Below are 18457 nucleotides of genomic sequence, written 5' to 3' on the forward strand. Positions count from 1 at the left end.
TGGCCATCTATTTTATAGAGCCCTGCGGGTGCGCAACTCAGGCAACTGTACAAGGAGTTCCAGCACACAGTAGGTGCCTGTCACTAAGTTATCACTTAGTTATTTTTGTGTTATTTTCCATGACTCTCCTAGTAGGAAACAGATCACGTGAGGTAAAAACTTGGCCACGATCAGTTAGAAGAAGAGAAGAATGTAAACGCACCTCTGTTTGCAGCCTCTCATCAGGCTGTGACGTGTCAACGGAGGAAAAGCTAAAAATCTCTACGTTTCCTATCTCTGAAAACTGTAAATCTATTTAAATTTCTTGCAGCCAGGGAGAATTCAAGTGGCGTGGCGTGGTGGCGGCTGGTCTCAGACATGATTTCGGGCAGCCCCGAACTGCTGACCAGCTCCCCAGGGAGAAAGTGATGCTAAGGCGCGTCGGGGTCCGAGAAATGTGGGCACGGAATCTTCTTTTATCCCGTGATGCTGGTCAGACACTTTGCGAACGTTTTGGAAACCATGCAGTTGCCCCGACCCTAGCGAACTCAAGTGGTCCATAATTAGGAACGTTTGAATTTGACCTGGAAAATAATAGTAATAATAATAGCGGCAGTGTTTTCCTGGTTCTCTGTCTCCAACATTCACAGTCTTAGGCATCTGATCATAACTAGAAATACTGACATGAAAATGCCCACAAAAGGTAAGGACATCTAAGCACCGACCCAGGACAGGAAAAGTGGTGTTCCCCACATTCCTTTAATTATAAATCAGGGTCAGGGATGTGGCAATCCAGGTGTTTGTATTACCAACCATTTGAGATGAAACCATGAGCTTTTCCGCTCCGAGTTGCTTAGCGACTTGGTGGCAGGCAGACAGGTGACAGAGGCATTCTCCTCTCTCCTTCCACAGATGGGCTAAGGGGACAGGGCTCCCTGGCTTCGGGAGAGACTTCCATGATAAGTGGGGGCCCCCGGGGCCAGTGGGTCACCCCCAGGGTTCAGCCTGTGCCGCCCTCACGCTGGCGCGAAAATGGATTTGGCTTATTCTACATGGAATTACCGAGTCTTGGTTTAGATCAGAAAGAAATTAATGTATTTGTTCCCAAGACCTGAGTTTCTCCCAAGCGACCCCTTATGGGCGGACACATACAGTTAAATTCATCCACCCTGCACCCACTAAAAATCAGGAAGCCAGTGGTCAAATCAACACCAAACATTAAAGCCCACTGCAGCTCTCCTATTGCTAGAGATTTCAACAAAGTGTTTGAGACAGAAAGTTATTACCAGTGAAATGAAGTGACCTGCGCAAACCAGATCTTCCTTGAGGCCGGATTTCTATTTCTATTCGTAGGAACGAATCCCCAGGAAGGGCTCACCGGGCGAACTGCGCGCGCAGGTATTTGGATTTGTGTTCTGCTATTGCGTCTTTTCAGCTCTAGGTGGCGCCGGAACACATCTTAAAACCCTCGCCTGCGTTCCTGCCTCCACGGGAGACTCGGGCCTTCATCCCAGGGAATTCCCTTGTCCACACATCCTTTCATCCTGCCGGGTTCAAGAAGAAAACAGGAAGCATTGTCTGCCCTGGCCACTTTGCCAAGAATGCCGACACGCACGATTTGTCCCCTGCTCTACAGACGCTCGGGGCAGAGGAGACAAACCACTTCCGCGCAGGAGGCGGCAGAGGGAGCTCGCGGAGACAGGTGCACCGGGGCCCGGAGGAGGGCCGTCTGGGAGTGCTCCTGGAGGACCCCACGTTCAAGGTGCCCACGACGGGCCTGCAGCAGGACGGGGGAGAGCCTCCTGTGCGGTCATTACAACCGACGGGTTGGAAACGTACTTGGCCAAAAGTGAACGTTTTTAGTTACGGCCTTTGCACCCATTGGAATGTGTTGTGCACGAACGGAAAAGGCCAAGACAACTTTTCGAGCACCTCTGTGCTTTCTAAGCTCCGGAGTGACAGAGTGGTGTGTTTAGGGAACTCTGGAGTCTGTGCCAGCCTGACAGGAGCACGTGGAAAGCGACGGGGAGTCTGGGAGCTGCAGAGGCCGGAGACGGCATCTCGGTTCGGTCCTGCCCACCGCAAGGAGCCCGGGGAGAATTCAGCACGCGGAGAGACCACAGATTTCCCTCTCCCTGCTGCTTCACCCTGTGGACGGTGAACGGGGGCAGTGACGAGTCAGGAACTGCATCCCAGCTCTGTACCCTTAAAAGTGCTGCACGCACCGACACCCCCAAATCTCCCCCCTCCGGCCTCACGCAGTGGAAGCGGACTCTCCATCCACCAAAGGGCCCAGGGGGCTGGGGTCCCTGCCCTTTGCCCTCCCCTCTCCAGGGGCCGCACCCGCCGGGAAGACTCTGCCCGCTGTTCGTTCTGTCGCCATCGGATGGAAGGTTTCCCGGAAAACAAACGTGTTCTTGTTTTTCCAATCTTGAAAATACAGGAGAGCGAAACCTTGGCTCTGACTCGGCACGTGTCTAAGGCAAAGGCCCCCTCACCCTGACCGGACCCAGCAGATCGCTGTCAGAGACCCGCCCGGGGAGGGCATGCGGCTGGTAGGTGCAGGTGGGTCGCCAACCCAGCGCGGCCTGACCCCGGGAGGGCAGGGTCTCCCGCCGGGCCCGTGTCTGCCGCAAGGGGCGCTGTCTCCTCGGTTTTTGCCCCAAAGGTCCTTTAATGCAAAGAACTGTATTTTTAGGTGGTGCGTAAGGACAAAGGAACGACAAGACCCAGGAAGATTGAAAAATGAAGAAGAAGGTGTAGCAGGGACACAGATCCCCCAGAAGGGCCCCCGTGACTCTCCCCACCCGTGTCCTCTGCAGGCCTCCTCCTCCTCCTCCAAAAGTAAAACAAACCTTCATCCCATCACCTTTGTACATAAAACCGCATTTCTTTCCTTTCTTTTTTTAAAGTTTATTTTGAGATAGAGCAGAGGAGAGGCAGAGGGAGAGGGAGAGAGAGAATCCCAAGCAGGCTCTGTGCTGTTGCTGGCTCAGAGCCCGACTGGGGTCTCCATCGCATGAAGTGTCAGCTCCTGACCTGAGTCCAGATCAAGAGCTCCAGGCTCACAGGTTGACCCCCCCCCCCCCCGGCGCCCTGACATGTCTTTCCTTTCAAACTGCCAGTTGCTACCTGTCTAAAACTGTTTCAGCGTTCCATCCAAATGTTTGTCTCACCTGTGAGAATTGCTGCCTTGGGCCAGGATGTGTCATTAAAAACAATGAAAATATGTTTGATGTAATGGCTTTTCACCTAACAGCGTGGTTTTCCAGAAGAATTCCAGCCATTAAGTGAGGGATGAAAACTCCGCCTACCAAGCCCTCCTTCCTCCGGAGCCTCTAGCCTGTCCTCAAAGACGACCCACATCCCTTGGGTAGCCTCCAGGAGGCAGGCGGGCCCACACGGGTGGGCGCAGCGACCCCCCCTCCACGCTTCCACTGCACACAGCTCGGCCGGCCTCTCTCTCCATCCTGGACCCGCCGTCCTTCCCTTACAAAAACATTTTGGAAATCATCCCACACCCGTACCTGTGGGGCCTTTTCTTTTTTCTTTCTTAAGTTTATTTATTTTGAGAGAGAGATGTCGAAGAACAGTGAGGGAGAGAGAGGGAGAGAATCCCAAACAGCCTCCTTGCTTGTCAGAGCAGAGCCCGATGTGGGGCTCAAAGCCACGATCCATGAGATCACGGCCAGAACTGAAACCAAGAGTTGGACGCTCAACCGTCCGAGCCACCCAGGTGCCCCAAGAACCTGACTTTTAAAACAGCTGCATTGTATTCCATTCTATGTATAATCAGCACACAATTCACTGGCGTTTCTTCTGTCTCCGCTCTTTTGTATTGAACTCCTGCGCTTGCCTTTAGATCATTCCTTCGGTGCGACAATATGCAGGGAATAGGACTGTCCTCCACGGAGGCCGGGTCCACCGGTACCCGCCACAGGGAGGTGATGTGGGGCCCGGAGCCGACGGTCAAGAAAGAATTCTCGAGATGACGTCTTTGGTGCAAGAAGAGGTGTTTTTATTATGGCACGGGACGGACCCGTGGGCAGAAAGAGCTGCCCTGGGGTCATGAGGAGTGACTGATTATATACTTTTTGATTAGTGGGGGTGAGGGATAAGAAGGTCTCTAAGGAATTTGGAAGCAAGGCTTCCAGGACCTCGAGGGGACTAGCTGCTGTTAGGTTTATTTACTTGACTTCTTTATTTATTCTAGTAAAACATTTGTCTTGAACGCCTTCAGGGGAACGGGCCACGTTTGAATGATGCTCGCTAACGCGCATCTGGGGTGGGGGGCCTACGGTTACCCGAGGGAAGTAACACTAACCAGAGCGGAGGTATCGTGGTAAGACAGTAAAGGAAGGCCTTGTTGGCGCTGGGGGACTGTCACAGTCTGCGAGCCTCAGTGACTCAGGACTCCTGTCCGGAGGCGGGGAGCTGCAGCAAAGTCCGGCCTTCGCTCCATTGCCTTCCGTCAAGGATGCCTGCCCCCCGCCACCCCAGCCCCACCCCACCCCCGCTTCCTCTCCCCCAAATAAGTGGCATCGATCAGTGTTACCGCACCTCGGACCCCCGCCAATACGAAGCTGCCGATTGGCTGGTGAGGGAGGGAAAAATCTGCAATTAAACCGTGAAGGAAATAAGCAAGATGCGACGATTTTTAAAAGCAACGTCAGGCTTACTCTTTCAGGTCAGAGGACCAGAGAGGCCTCTCCGTGTTTCCTGTGGCTGCTCTGGCAACCACAAATTTAGTAGCTTACAACAGTACAAAGTCAGAAGTTCCGACCAGGTTCACAGGATCGAATCCAGGAGTGGGCAGGGCGGCGTTCCCGGGGAGGCTCCAGGGGAGAATCTCTTCCCTTGCCTTTCTGGGGTCCAGACGAGGAGGGAGTGAAAGGCAAGCTGAGGGCAAAGCCAACACCCCACAGCTCCCTCCCCCACCCCAGGTGGGATCTGTGTGACCCTCCTCGGGCACTCCCGGCTGCCCGAGAACAAAGAAGAGGGAAAATCAAATGGCTAACTGATCACAGTCAAGGCAGGACTGTGTAATGACTTACAAAAAACAAGGCAAGCTCCAGAAACTTACAGACTCAATTTCCTAGAGCCCTAACATCACCCTCCCCTCCACAGGATAGAAAATCTTATAAATCAGTCACTCCTCACTACCCCAGTGCAGCCCACAGGTCCTGTCCCTGTGCTGTAATAAAAACACCTTCTTCTACCAAAACGACTCAAGAATTCCTTCTTGGCTGTTGGGTCCCAAACCGCAACACTTCTGACCACATCCCAGACGGGCCTGCATTCCTGGGCTCCTGGCCCCTTCAGCCTTCAGGGTCATCGATAAGCCAGGGCGGGTGGATTCTTTCTGATGAGGTTTTTGGAGTATGGGGGGGGGGGGGGTGGTTCGTGGGGGCCCGAGCCGATGGCCAGGAAAGAATTCTTGAGACATCTTTGGTGCCCCTCTCCCATTTAGAAGTACTCTGGGGACTGCACTGGGTCCCCGTGGACAGGAGGGTCGTTCTCCTCATCCTCAAGTCACCTGAAAGCAGCCTTCACCCCGCCGGCTGGCCCTGACCTACCCTCCCGCTCTGGGCATCAGGCTGCGGACCCTTCTGGGGACGCCCATTCAGCCTCCCGGGGCCGCGCTCAGGGCCGGGGAAGAGACGGCTGGAGTCTGGGCAGTGAATGGAAGGCAGGGACTGGCCTGGAGCGCGACGGACCCGCTGCCCCAGGTCGTCTCTGGCAGGACGTGAAGGCCAGCTCGAGTAGGGGGCCGCAGATGGTCACGGATTGGGGCTTTGTTGAGTTTTGGTTGATGTTTCATGAAGGGAGAGAGCGGAGCATGTTTAAGGAACGGGGCCCGCGGAGGAGGAAAGGTTGACAGTGTCCAAGGTGGAGGACGCTGGATCCCGTGGCCGGTACACCTCTCAAAGGCACACGTCAGCTGCCAAAGGCAAGCGGGGCAGGAGCTCCCTGTCCCTGCAGGAGACAAAACGAAAGCAGTCGGCTACTGCATGTTGTCTGCGGGCCTCCAGTCATTCTGATGTCAACGCGATGCTTGGGGAAAGTCCACCTAAAAGCGAGCCGGCAGCTCCCACGCGCGATTCCGTGGTGGCACCGCCTTTGAGGCCCAGAACCCTCGCCAGAGTGCCTTTTTCCAGAAACTGGCGATCCTGGTATTAGGTGTGGCCTTTTCATTTCCCCGAGGGAGCGGCCCCGCGCAAGGGCAAACACAGGCCAACTGCTCAGCGATCGCTGCCCGAGCCCTGCACCAGCCCAGCCCCCGCTGCAAACGGAGGGCGCTGCGCAAGGGGACCGGGACTCTCCGCCACCTGGTTCAAAACGTCTGGGCCTTGCTGATCACTTCCTGTTGCTCAGCCTTACTTCGCACGGCTTGTATTTCCACCGGAAGCTGAGGGTTGCTCGCGGTAAGAACGAGAATCACGGCCCATCCCTCCCTGAATGCGAAACTAGGCAGGAGCGGGGAGCTCACCTCGCTGGAGTCCCGGAGTCCCAGGTGTGACTGTCCCGCCCGACGGACGGACGGGCCTTAAGGGTAAGGCAGGGTTTTCTTCACGTTCCCGAGCGCAGATGCTCAGGAAGGGCGGCGTGGCAGCGGTCCGGGTAGAAAAGTGGAGGAAAGGGGAATTCTTTGTTTTGTCTTCCCAAGGGGCGTTTTCCTGGCCATGTGCCCGAGGAAGGATTATTCTCCCGAGGTCGGGGTGGAGGGGACACTGTTACCGAGAGAAGAAATCGAGCCTGAGTTTAAGTCACTATAAAAAGGCAAAGTGTGTCAGCAATGCTGTGCAAGTGACTCACGGAGCGCGCTGGCCGTGCGGACAGGGCGCAAGGGAGGGGGGGGGTGAGAGCGCCCCCCCCACCCCGGCGCCCTCAGCGCCCCTCCCCTCACCCCCCCGCTGGGGCCCCTCAGCGACCCCCTCCCCCCACCCCCCGCTGGGCCCTCTCGGCGCCCCCTCCCCCACCGGGTCCCCTGGGGGAGGGCCCCCCTGGCACCCCAGAGGCTTGCACCTGCCGCTCCCCCCCCCACCCTAGGGACCCAGACCGCCCCCACTTCTCCACTGCACGTGTTCTGAGAGCCCAGAAGGATTCACACCCTACCTGGGGGGGGGGGGGGGAGGGGGGTTGGGGGGAGGATTTTGAGAACCTTCAACAATTTTTTCTTTCTAGCAGCCCCCAAACTTAGTTGATCACGCTGTTTTCTTATTTTTCTTCTCTTTTCTTTTCTTTTTTCTTTTTCTTTTTTCTTTCCTTTCCTTTCCTTTTCTTTCTTTCCTTTCCTTTTCTCTCTTTCCTTTTGTTCTTTTCTTTCAAGGTAGGACTCTGATGAGACAACATGCTTTTAAAAAAAGCTAAATTCAGGGACACCTGGGTGGCTCAGTGGGTTAAGCCTCCAACTTTGGCTCAGGTCATGATCTCATGATTGGTGAGTTCAAGCCCGGCATGAAGCTCTGTGCTGGCCCCTCAGAGCCTGGAGCCCGCTTCAGAGTCTGTGTCTCCCTCTGTCTCTGCCCGCCCCCTGCTCTCTCTCTCTCTCTCTCTCTCTCTCTCAAAAATAAACATTAGAAAAAATTAAGAAAAGCCAAATTCGTTTTATTCCCTTTCTAAGCCTCTTTGTCCTCAAATAGCACCAACATAGTTGCTTTTGGGGGGATTGCAGGGTAAGGTCAAGCGGTATGATTTTTCTTTGTCCTCTGGGGACTTGTCTATCCCCACCTCTGGGGAGGGTTGTGACGCAGGCAGAGGACAGCCGTTGTTTGCAATGGCTCTCCTTTCTTGGGCTTGGTGTTTGTTTTGGAAAACTAATTTCTTGGGAGGAAGCATGGCTCCGGGAGAAGAAAATAGCCTTTGCAGGGGAGAAGCAGAACAGGAGAGGAGCCTCCGAAACTTGAGACAAGAGGGTGGTAGGGGGCTTTCCCAGACCACCCGGCTCTCAAGGCACCGGGTGCGGTGCAGGAGATCCGAGTGGACCCCGAATGTCCAGGGGGTCCCCCGCAGTGCCCCGCACTGATCCCGCTCTCCGGCTGCCCTGGACAAAGGGCACCTCACCGGAACCGGTGTGGAGCAGAGGACTCCCTCCATGCAAAGCCCAGGGACTCTCACGTGAGCTCGAGTCCCTGCTGATACGTGACAGCAAGTTTCCCACCAGCCAGCAGGAAGGGAGTTGCAAGTCAGATCTGGGTTTTGAAAATGAATCGAACACTTTTGTACTCCTGTATTATAGGGTCAAACTCATACACACGAACGGTATCATGTGCTATTCTTTCAAAAAAGAACAGAATGGACAGCCGCGTACCCACCACCCACATTCAAAACTTCACATTTTGACTTATTTGCTTTATCTGTTTCTCTCTCCGTCCTGCTGAAACTTGTGACTCAGCAGCAGACATCATGAGTCGTTGGCCCTGAGTCCTGGAGCACACATCTGAAATACAGACCTCGTCCCAAAGCACAGGCCGTCTTTACACCTAAGAACTCCCAGTCCTTACCGGTTGTCTGCTAATACCCAGCCCAGGATTAAAACTTCCCTAATCACCCACAAAATATCAATTATAGCTCCCTTTTCAGACACGAATCCATACATTTGTTACCTCTTTTTTCAATAGCTTTACTGTATCATTTACAGACGACACAATTCACCCGTCTAAAGAGTCTCTTCACAAACGGTCCCACTTTTCCATTTCTGTTAATGACGTTGACATTTGTCTCGTCAACTGCCCACTTTTGGGGTTTGTCTGGCTGTTTCCTTTTGTGCTGTGGTTGAACTTGCCCGCTGGCCTGTGTCGTCCGTCAAGTGGAGGTTGGGTTTAGGGCTCGGTTTTGTTTAGGGTGGACGGTGAGAACACCTCGTGGCTGGTGATCTGTACCTTCTCTTACTGGTGATGTAGGATTTGGTCACTGCCTCGTGGGGGGCGGTGGTTACCACGCCGTCTTGTTGCTGTGACGGTAGGTCCTTCCCTCTGTGATTGGTGAGCGGGCTGTGATGTATACGTGGCGTCACGAAGCTGTCCAGTCTCACAGGAATCTTCCTTCCACGGGCTCTCCCTGCCTCATGGCTTACTTTTTCCCTTTAAGTGCGACTTTCCGAGGAAGGAGTTTGTGCGTGAGTCGCCCCGAAAACTGCCTAATGAACTCAGTCCTTTTTACTTCGTGTCTCAGTACGGACTTACAGAACTTTACTTATCCCGTGGAAAGTCATCAATTATACTCATGATGCTCTTTCAAAGTTTTATCGAAATACATGTAATCTCCCACGAAGCACTCTTCCAAGGTGTGCATTCAGCGGTCTATGGCACGTCCACAGTGGAGTGGTTCGTGGTACATTCGCAGAGATGTGCGCCACGGCTCTTCTCTCCAGGGGACATTCGTTGTCCCAGAACAAAGCCCACACGCGAGCAGAGGCTCTCCGTGTTCATTTCCCTGCCAGCCCGCAGCAACCGCTGACTTTTCTGTCTCTACGAATTCACCTGCTCCAAACATTTCGTATAAGCGGAATCATACGATGTGTCGTCTTCGTGGTGTGTCAGCGGTTCCTCCCGTTTTGTGACCCAATGCCACTCTGTCGTGTGGCTCCAACACGTTTGAGTGTCCATTCGTCACATGACAGACACTTGGCTTGTTTCCCCTGTTTGGATATTCCGAGTGATGCTGCCGTGAACATCTGTGTACAACCTTTTGTGTAAACCTACGTATTCATTTCTCTTGGGTCTAGAACCGGGGGTAGAATTGCTGGGTTGTAGGGAAACGTTATGGTGAACATTTTGAGAAAGTGCCAACCTGTTTTCCCAAGTGGCCGCACTGTTCCACGATCCCGCAAAAAAAAAAAAACAAAAAAAAACCATGGTGGCTGTAACTTCTCCACCTCTCCACCCTCCCTTGTTGGTGTCTTGTTTGTTCCAGCCATTTCTGTGGGTGTGATGTGGCCTTTCATTGCATTTCCCTGATAACTAATGGTGTTGAATGCCTGTTCATGTGCTTCTTGGCCATTTATAGATCTTCCTTCGAGAAATGTCTATTCGAATCCTTTGTCTGTTTCTCGATTGGGTGACCTCCCTTTTCATCATGGAGTTTTAACAACGGTTTAGGTATTTTGGATGCGAGACCCTTATCGTGTATGTGATCTGCAACTTTTTTCTTTCATTTTGTGCGTGGAGTTTTTCCTCTTTTGATGGTGTCCTCTGAAGCAGAACTGTTCTTTTTGCAGTGAAGTCTGATGTTTCTATTTTTTCCTTTTTTTTTTTTTTTTAATTTTTTTTTTTTCAACGTTTATTTATTTTTGGGACAGAGACAGAGCCTGAACGGGGGAGGGGCAGAGAGAGAGGGAGACACAGAATCGGAAACAGGCTCCAGGCTCCGAGCCATCAGCCCAGAGCCCGACGACGCGGGGCTCGAACTCACGCACCGCGAGATCGTGACCTGGCTGAAGTCGGACGCTTAACCGACTGCGCCACCCAGGCGCCCCTCTATTTTTTCCTTTTGTTGCTGGTGGTTTTGGTGCCACAGCTAAGAGACTGTTGCCTGCCCCAAGGTCACTTCCATCGGTTACCTGCTAGAACGGCGTCTCATGAGACAGGTTCACCACCGTCCATCACCGCTCTGTCTCTCGCCTGCCCTGACTTTCTTCCTTACAGTTGCCCCTACCTGACATACTGCGTTCGCACTGGCTCGCCTGTCCCCCTCCGTCTTCCACACCGGACCGTCCCTTCCCTGAAAGTAAAGCTTCTCTCGCTTTTTCCCGGGGCTGGATGCCCAGTGTCCGGAACAGAGCCAGGCTCATGGCGGGAGGAAATGATGCCCAGGCAGAGCACAAGGCAGAACGGCCCCATGCCAGAGCCCAAGCGGGGCTGGCCAAATGCGTCAGAGCAAAGGCCCCGGGCGGCTGGAATTGTACAGAGCACACCGGAGGCCTGCAAAGGAGCCAACGCAAAACAAAACCAAGACAAACATATTTAAAGAGCAGAGATATCCTGGGAGGGCTCTGTGCGTTGGAGACTTTTTACAAACAGTAAGCGCCCTGAGAGGGGAGAGCAAATCCTGGTGTGACGGTTCATCTCATGTGTCAGCATCTGGCTGAGCATCAGTCCAGGTGTGTCCGGGGAGGGGTGTGGCTGGACCACAAGGGCGGCGCCGGAATCGGTGAACTGCCCGCGCCCGGCTGTCCTCCCACGGGGGGCCAGCCCTTCCCACCGGCTGGAGGCCTGAGCAGAGCAAAAGGAGGAAAAAGGGGAATCTCGATCTCTCTGCCCGGCCCGGAGCTGGAACATCGGTCTCTCCTGCCCTTGGACTAGAACGTAAACCACAGCTTTCCGGGGTCTCCAGCTTGCAGGTGGCTGGTCACGGGACTCCTCGGCTTTCAACACTGTGGGAGCCAGTCATCATAATAAATGCCTGTGTGTGTGTGTGTGTGTGTGCGCACGCGTGTGTCAGTCAGGGTTCTCCTGAGAAACAGAACCAATGGGATGTACACACACACACACACGGGTACACATATACACACATATGTGTAACGTGTATGTGTAGACATCCCACCAGCTCTGTTTCTCAGGAGCAACACAGAAATAACGACTAATACAGCTGGGCCGACCCCGATAGACTCTGAATGCTAGCAGGGCATCGAACAGGAGTAGCACTTTTATTCTGAAAGAAAAGCAACTTTAGGGAATTTGAATAATTCCGTTGGTGATGGCTGCACCTCACTGTGCTGTGTGGACCGAGATATCAGCTCCTCCGTAAATCCTGTCTGTCAGGACAGCACGTAGAGGGGGTGTCTCGGCCGGCCTGTGTAAAGAACAATCTAAGGAATTCTCTGAACCACTGGAACCAGAAATGTGAAACCGGGGATGGGATATGCCGGGATAGCAAATACACATTTCACTAGCCCTGACTTCAGTGACAAAAATGTGACTATTTTTCTAGAACCGTGTTCAATTTGCCTTGAATTCCTAATTTGTCCAATATAGGAAACTTTTTCCAATGTTTATTTTTGAGACAGAGAGAGAGAGAGAGAGAGAGAGAGAGAGCAAGCAGAGGAGGGGCAGAGAGAGAGGGAGACACAGAATCCGAAGCGGGCTCCAGGGACTGAGATGTCAGCACAGAGCCTGACGCGGGGCTCGAACTCATGAACCGCGAGATCATGACCCGAGCCAAAGTCGGACGCTTAACCGACTGAGCCACTCAGGCACCCCATTTCTAAAACCTTAAAAAAGATTCGGGCATAAAGAAGGCGAGACAGCTTTCGCCAAATAACTGAAAGGCTGTCAGATGGAAGAGGAAGGGGACTTATCCACGTGACACGCTCGTACCTTGGAGTAGAAATTATAAAGCTGCAGATTTCTGGGCAACTTCAGATAGAATTTTCCGGCCGCCAGAGCCGTCCAACAGTGGTCCGGCTTGTATTAGAGTATTAAAGTATTACAGTACCCCTGGAGTGAGAAGTCGGATGACCATCTATCAGAAATGGCACGTAAAAGATCTTGTGGCTGGAAGGTTGGACCAGTGCCCCCACAGTCATGGTTCCACGTGGACACAACTCAGTTCCCAAGAGGCTCAGGAAATGGGGTGTTCTGACGCGTGCCTTTTATAGGGTCCTAATTCCCCTCCTTCCGCACGTCAAGTGCCCGGTAAGCATGTTGAATGCATGTTGGCCTGAGAAGTGTTGCTTTTTAGGGTTCCTTTCGCTTTAGGAAATGGGTACGACGGGGAAACGTTCCTCTCCTCGAAGCTCTGGAGTTACAGAAGGCTGGTGGAAAAATCAGACATGGGCATATAAGGGATCCAGATTCGGATCAGCTGTCCAGGGTACCAGTCTACAGCCCGAATTACCAAAGAAGTTCATGGCTATATTAGCTCCTGAAATGTATGATAGTAAATGCTTTCTATTCGGTTTCACGGGAAATGAATACTGAACAAAACTCCTGTCTACAACACAATACGGTGCTATGCACTCAGAGGGCGTTCTGTTAGTAAGAGTTGGGTGTGGGGGGGGGGCAGTTCCTTTTTAAGGGATTTCTACACTTTTGTCTAATTCACAAGGCTGTGGACTCTCATATTTAATACCGTAACAGGTCTTTATTTCAGGAGACATGTATCGTGTTTGCTCCCGATTAATTTCGTCTTAATACCTTTCTGGTGACGGAGGGTCTGTGGATATACAATTGAACTCCTCACCCTTTCGGTCTTAAAGATTTAATCATTTGCCTGCCCACCTGATGGTCAGCAGAGAAGTCAGTTTCTTGAAGCAGAGGTTTAAAGTAAAGCCACGAGTGTGCTTATCGTGGTATACAGATTACGTGAGGTTTAGCCTAGAACACTTTCGTCGCCCTAGCAGACAGAATCCCCGCACTTGCACACAGACGCGTGCGTGCGACACGAGTCCTTCCCGCTCCTGAGTCTTCCCCCCCCTCCAACAATTTGGATGGTTCCTGGGGATCCCGAAGGCCAGGGAAGCTACTTTGGAAGTCTCAGGGTCAGCGCTCAGGGCCATTAGCTTTGTAACCTGATGCTTGAGTTGCTCTCAAATACTCTTCAAACCTTTCCAACGACACAGTGGGATTTCATAGATAATGTTACACGATTTCACATCGCACTCAGGCGGTCTCTTCCTTTCCGCTAGAAAACGGCTGCGGCAAACACACCACATCGTGCCAGCGTGGACCTGGGGTTTTCTGTGCAGACAAAGCCTGAGTGTTTGCAAACACGCTTCCGTGGAGCCAGCGTGTGTCCTCCCCAACGTACGGAACACCTCTTACCTTCCCCGCAAATGATAAAACGTGAAAGAGGATACTTTAAAAACTCTGTATTCAATTATTCACACCAAAGGATATCCATTAAAATTATGAACAGCTCTACATATATTTCATGTATCATACATATATATATATACTTTATATGTATAGTTACATATCGACAAAGGTTTCTTGCTGCTCTAAGCATGTGAGTAAAACAAAGCTACATGTTTCAGTGTAACACCCATATGTGCATATATACCGGCAGTCTGCATTATGAGTTTATTTACAACTGGCCTCGGTTATAATAAATGATGACTGTTCTATTATACAAACATAACAGTAAAGGTTTCTTTTAGGTACAAAGACTGCAAATGAAAACGTGAAAAAAATTACACACATGTACAATATTTATAATTTATAAATGCCAAGGTAAGACCTCTTTAAATTATTGCCCTTGTGCATTTTACAAAGATCTTTAATGTGTCATCCATACAAAACAATTGGGTTTGAAATCTGCCAACTCATCAACTACCATGAAGCCGGAAACTCTTTCTCCTTCCAAAAGAGAGCCCATTAAAACTTTGGATGCAGACCCATCACCCCCACAAATCTGTTTATCGAGCGCGCCGTGTTTCTGATAGCTCGTAGCCCATCTTACGCCCTAGCGGTGTGGGCTCAGCAAGATTACTGCCAGCAAATTCTTCGGTACCTTGACTAGGGAGGGAGATAGGATCTCTTCTATTCGTACGGACTTACAGAGAAAGCCACCTCTTCAGAAAGTTTCAAGAGACTGCATTTCCATGAAGTTTGGGTAACTTTCACAGTGTTTTGGGCGAGCACGTTATGTCACACGGGTCACTGGGTCGGGTCTGGCACGGCAGTGGAGGCATCGTGTAGACATTCCTCCTACAAAGAAGTCTATCATCCTTTCCACACGCACACGAAATGGATACGCAGAACAGACACCACAGACGGATCATATGGGAAACAATCCTGCCGATCTGGCTTTTACTCAGGCTGTTTGAGATACGGCACGGGACCAGCTTATCGTTCAAGTGGCTAAAGAAAACACCCACAAGTCGCAACGCCCGGGGTCTAGTCATCTTTCAGGCGGGCCGGAGTACCAGCTGGGGCGCTTTTCAACCTTGACTTGTAGTAGGAATGAAAACGGTCCGTTTAAACTTCTGCAGCTATACCTCAAAACCCTCAGCTGGCACCCCCCACGAGCCAGCTGACGTCTCTACTCGCCACGGCGGACTGGGCTCTAACTTGGGGTCCGGGTCCTCGGGTGACACTCATCGACGCCCCGGGAGAGGCACGCTCGGGTCTAGCCCGCGTTCAGTGCCCATTTTCCTGACCCTCGCTGTGAAGGTCGGTCACACCGCACGCTGGGTAGACAAGCCCCGTGGTCCACCGTGAGGTCGAGGGGGGCGGAAACTTGACAGGCGAGCGAAGGGAGTGGTGCTTCTTTGAATTTCGAATATTGTTTCTTCGGGAACATTCACATCTTTCTCTTTGTCCCACCCCTTTACTTTAGAACCAGAACACAAATGAAACGTCTTTCTCTCTTTTCTGCTATTTTTTTTTTTTTTTTTTTTTACCGTCACGGAAATGCATCGAATGCTTCAGACAACCGAAATATCCAGTACAAAAAAAAAGGACAAAACACACAAAGTGTGAAGCACTGCCTGGGGGATCACTAATTCGAACTTAAGATGAAGTGGTGAAAGAAATCGGCAGAATGCGTCTCAGGGTAAATACTTAAGCGAAGGCAAAACGGAACAGCCACGCACTGCTGGGGAAGGGGGGCTGTCGAGGACGGGTAATTTACATCTCACAGAGGTTTTTAAAGCCAGGCTGATAACTTGCAGCCAAAGGGGTCACCCTAGTGCGACCGAAGGAAGGGGTCTTTCAAGAATTAAGCCCCAAATAAAACCAGCGCAGTGTAGAAAGCAAACACAGGTCCAAAACAGATACAGAAGTGATCTTCAAAATCCAAGTCACGCGTATGTACCTGAAGCCCAACGAAATCACACCGTAATCGTGTCGCAGTTCTTGGAAACGCTTGCAAAAAAGCCTGCATCTGAACGGTTCATTGGTTACAGTCATGAGGGTGTGTGCGAAGGACATCAAATAAAGGACAGAAATCTGAGGAGAGAACGGTCCTTCCTATTCATTCAATTTGGTCAAAGTAACTATAGATGTGTCCTTTGAAATGTTTTTACTTATAATTAAGCAAGAAGAAGAAAACAATAAATCTATGAATAAAGATGTAAAATCACAGAGTTTAAAATAAAGGCACAGGCCCAGGCATGGTGAAGAATTTAGTCCTATTAAAGCTCAAACCTTAATTTTGAGTTAAAAGACCAGAAACGTAAGTCAAACTAAATCTATTACAAAATCCAGGTAGCTAAGATTTTATGCATCTATGTGTATCACGTACAAACATATCTAGAGTGCCCAATCATACCAATAAAGCAAAATTCACTGAGATAAACTGTGGAAAAGGAAAAAAAAAGAATCTAAAGCGATCTAAAAAGCATGCTCAAAAGAGGAAACCTACGCTGAATAAATCCAGGTTCCAAGTAGTTCTGTCGTCGTCACCGTGAGAACACGTCACCTCGAGCGGCACCGTATCATTTGCACAGACGCCTTCCCACGGAGGGAAGCGTCCAGAATGAGGACGGCTGTGCTGAGAAATTCAGCTTCGTCTCTCCTCCATGACTCTGACGAGCCTCACAGAGTGATGAGGGCTGGGATGTGGATCTCAATCCGGCCCATTAAAGGGCCACTTTTGAGACTGACTTTCCACATCCATTTATATTTGTTTAAGTCTTTCTAATGAATTAAACCAAAGTCAGCTATTAATTAATAAGATGCTTGGGATTTTTAGAATTTTATTCCACTGCCTAGGTTCGATATTTCATGTTGCTGGCAGGCATTTCCAAGAAAATTTCTAGTTAAAAAATACAGTCAGTTATCTCTGGGGAAGATGATGTACGAATTGCATTTGACAACAAAGCTGTGTCTATTATCCATCAGCACAACCACTAACAATTTCCACAAATCGAACAAGCTACATACTCACAGCTGGTTACCAAATTTATGCGGAGGGGAATTTTGGCCCCACATGAAATACCACCTTAATGAGAAACTTGTCAAAATTTCTGGTAATTAAAGCCATCTGCCCTTTGAAGAAAAGATCTGGGAGAAAGATGAGGACAGAACTCAAAAGTTTGTCTGCCAAAATATAAAAATACTCCTAACTGCATTGTTTCCAAAGCAGATTACTGACTAAATACCACTGCATCTTGGGCCCAGTTTAGGTCAATCTATGATTCCGAAGTAGTACTAAGGACCATTCATAGTTTACGTTAGAACGTAGTCCTTTGTTCAAACTTCGCTTTGATCATGAGGATACCTTAGGAGAAATCAGCCAATCGATAAATCCACGTACATTTCTTCGGAAAGTTGTTCAAAGAGCACATCACCTGACATAATACACCTGGCTATGCCAAAATAAGAGACCTTTCTCTAATAATCTTCGAACGGCACTCTTAAAATGGAAAGACAGCCATAGGATTCCTCCCCCTCATGACTGTTTTCTGTATCAAAAAGCCCAATTCACGCATTCTTTTAAGATCCTTTTAATTAAACCCATCTTAAATGATACTTCCTCCCCTGGTCCCTTGCATTTCAGTTGTCGAGTTAAATTAGATGCCTGTACTAATTCTCGCGAGTGAGGTTCGATTTGGTGGGTCCAGTTTCATACATGCGGGCGCGGAAAAACATGCAACATTTTAGAATCCAATCCTGTAAACGCACTAACGTGAAAAGGGATGTTTTCTAGTCCGCTCTTTATCAAACAATACACATTTTCCAACACGTGTCAGTTTTTGAAGAAAGGGGCTCTTACTTTTTATTGATGTCTTGCATCTGTCTCCCTTATACATATGTCCTTTCATACATGTGTGTATATCTGCGTGCGTGCGCGTGTGTGTGTCTAGTTACAGTGGTATTTCATTTTACCTCGTATTGCGTGACAGCAAATGGAGCCCCACGTAGGGAAGATGGCAACTTTCAAAAGCCCACAGGGAAACTGAACACATAGTGTTAATTTTAAAACAAGAACGTTTACATGTAGCTGACTCTTCTACAACATAAATCGTGTTGTAGAAACATTTCATCTTTTTGGCAAAAACCATATGGATAATGATGTGTACATCACTGAATATGTAAAAGAGTATTTCCAAAATTGATTTTATTGGAAGTAATATGCCGGTCTCCTGCCACGGGAACAGTAGCTAAGCTATTTGTTATGAATCAGCCCATCACTTCTTGAGACTCGAATTCCTTCGGGGTCGGGACTAACCACAGCTTTGGAGGTGACCTTGCCATGGTGCTGAAGATCAACAGCATGAATGGGCACCAGAAGCGACTGGCTTGTCATCCTTGTACGAAGGGGTCCAGACTCTTGTGTATTCTTCAAAACGTTTACGCTGTACAGTAGTAAGAGTCTACCCAAAATTACACAGAAGAAACTCTCCAAATCACAGCTTGCGGTGTAGATCCTTGACCTCGAGCAGAGGAAAGAGGACAGAAGTTAGCCCCGAAGCATCCGCACTGGGTTCCACTTCCCGGTCACGGACGGAGAGCGTGGGGAGTGCGACTGAGGAGCACAAAAGGGGACGAGTGGGAAGCGGGCACGGCAGATCAAAGTAAAAATTACACACGAC

Source organism: Prionailurus viverrinus, chromosome B2 (genome assembly GCF_022837055.1).
Source record: "Prionailurus viverrinus isolate Anna chromosome B2, UM_Priviv_1.0, whole genome shotgun sequence".
Taxonomy (NCBI): domain Eukaryota; kingdom Metazoa; phylum Chordata; class Mammalia; order Carnivora; family Felidae; genus Prionailurus; species Prionailurus viverrinus.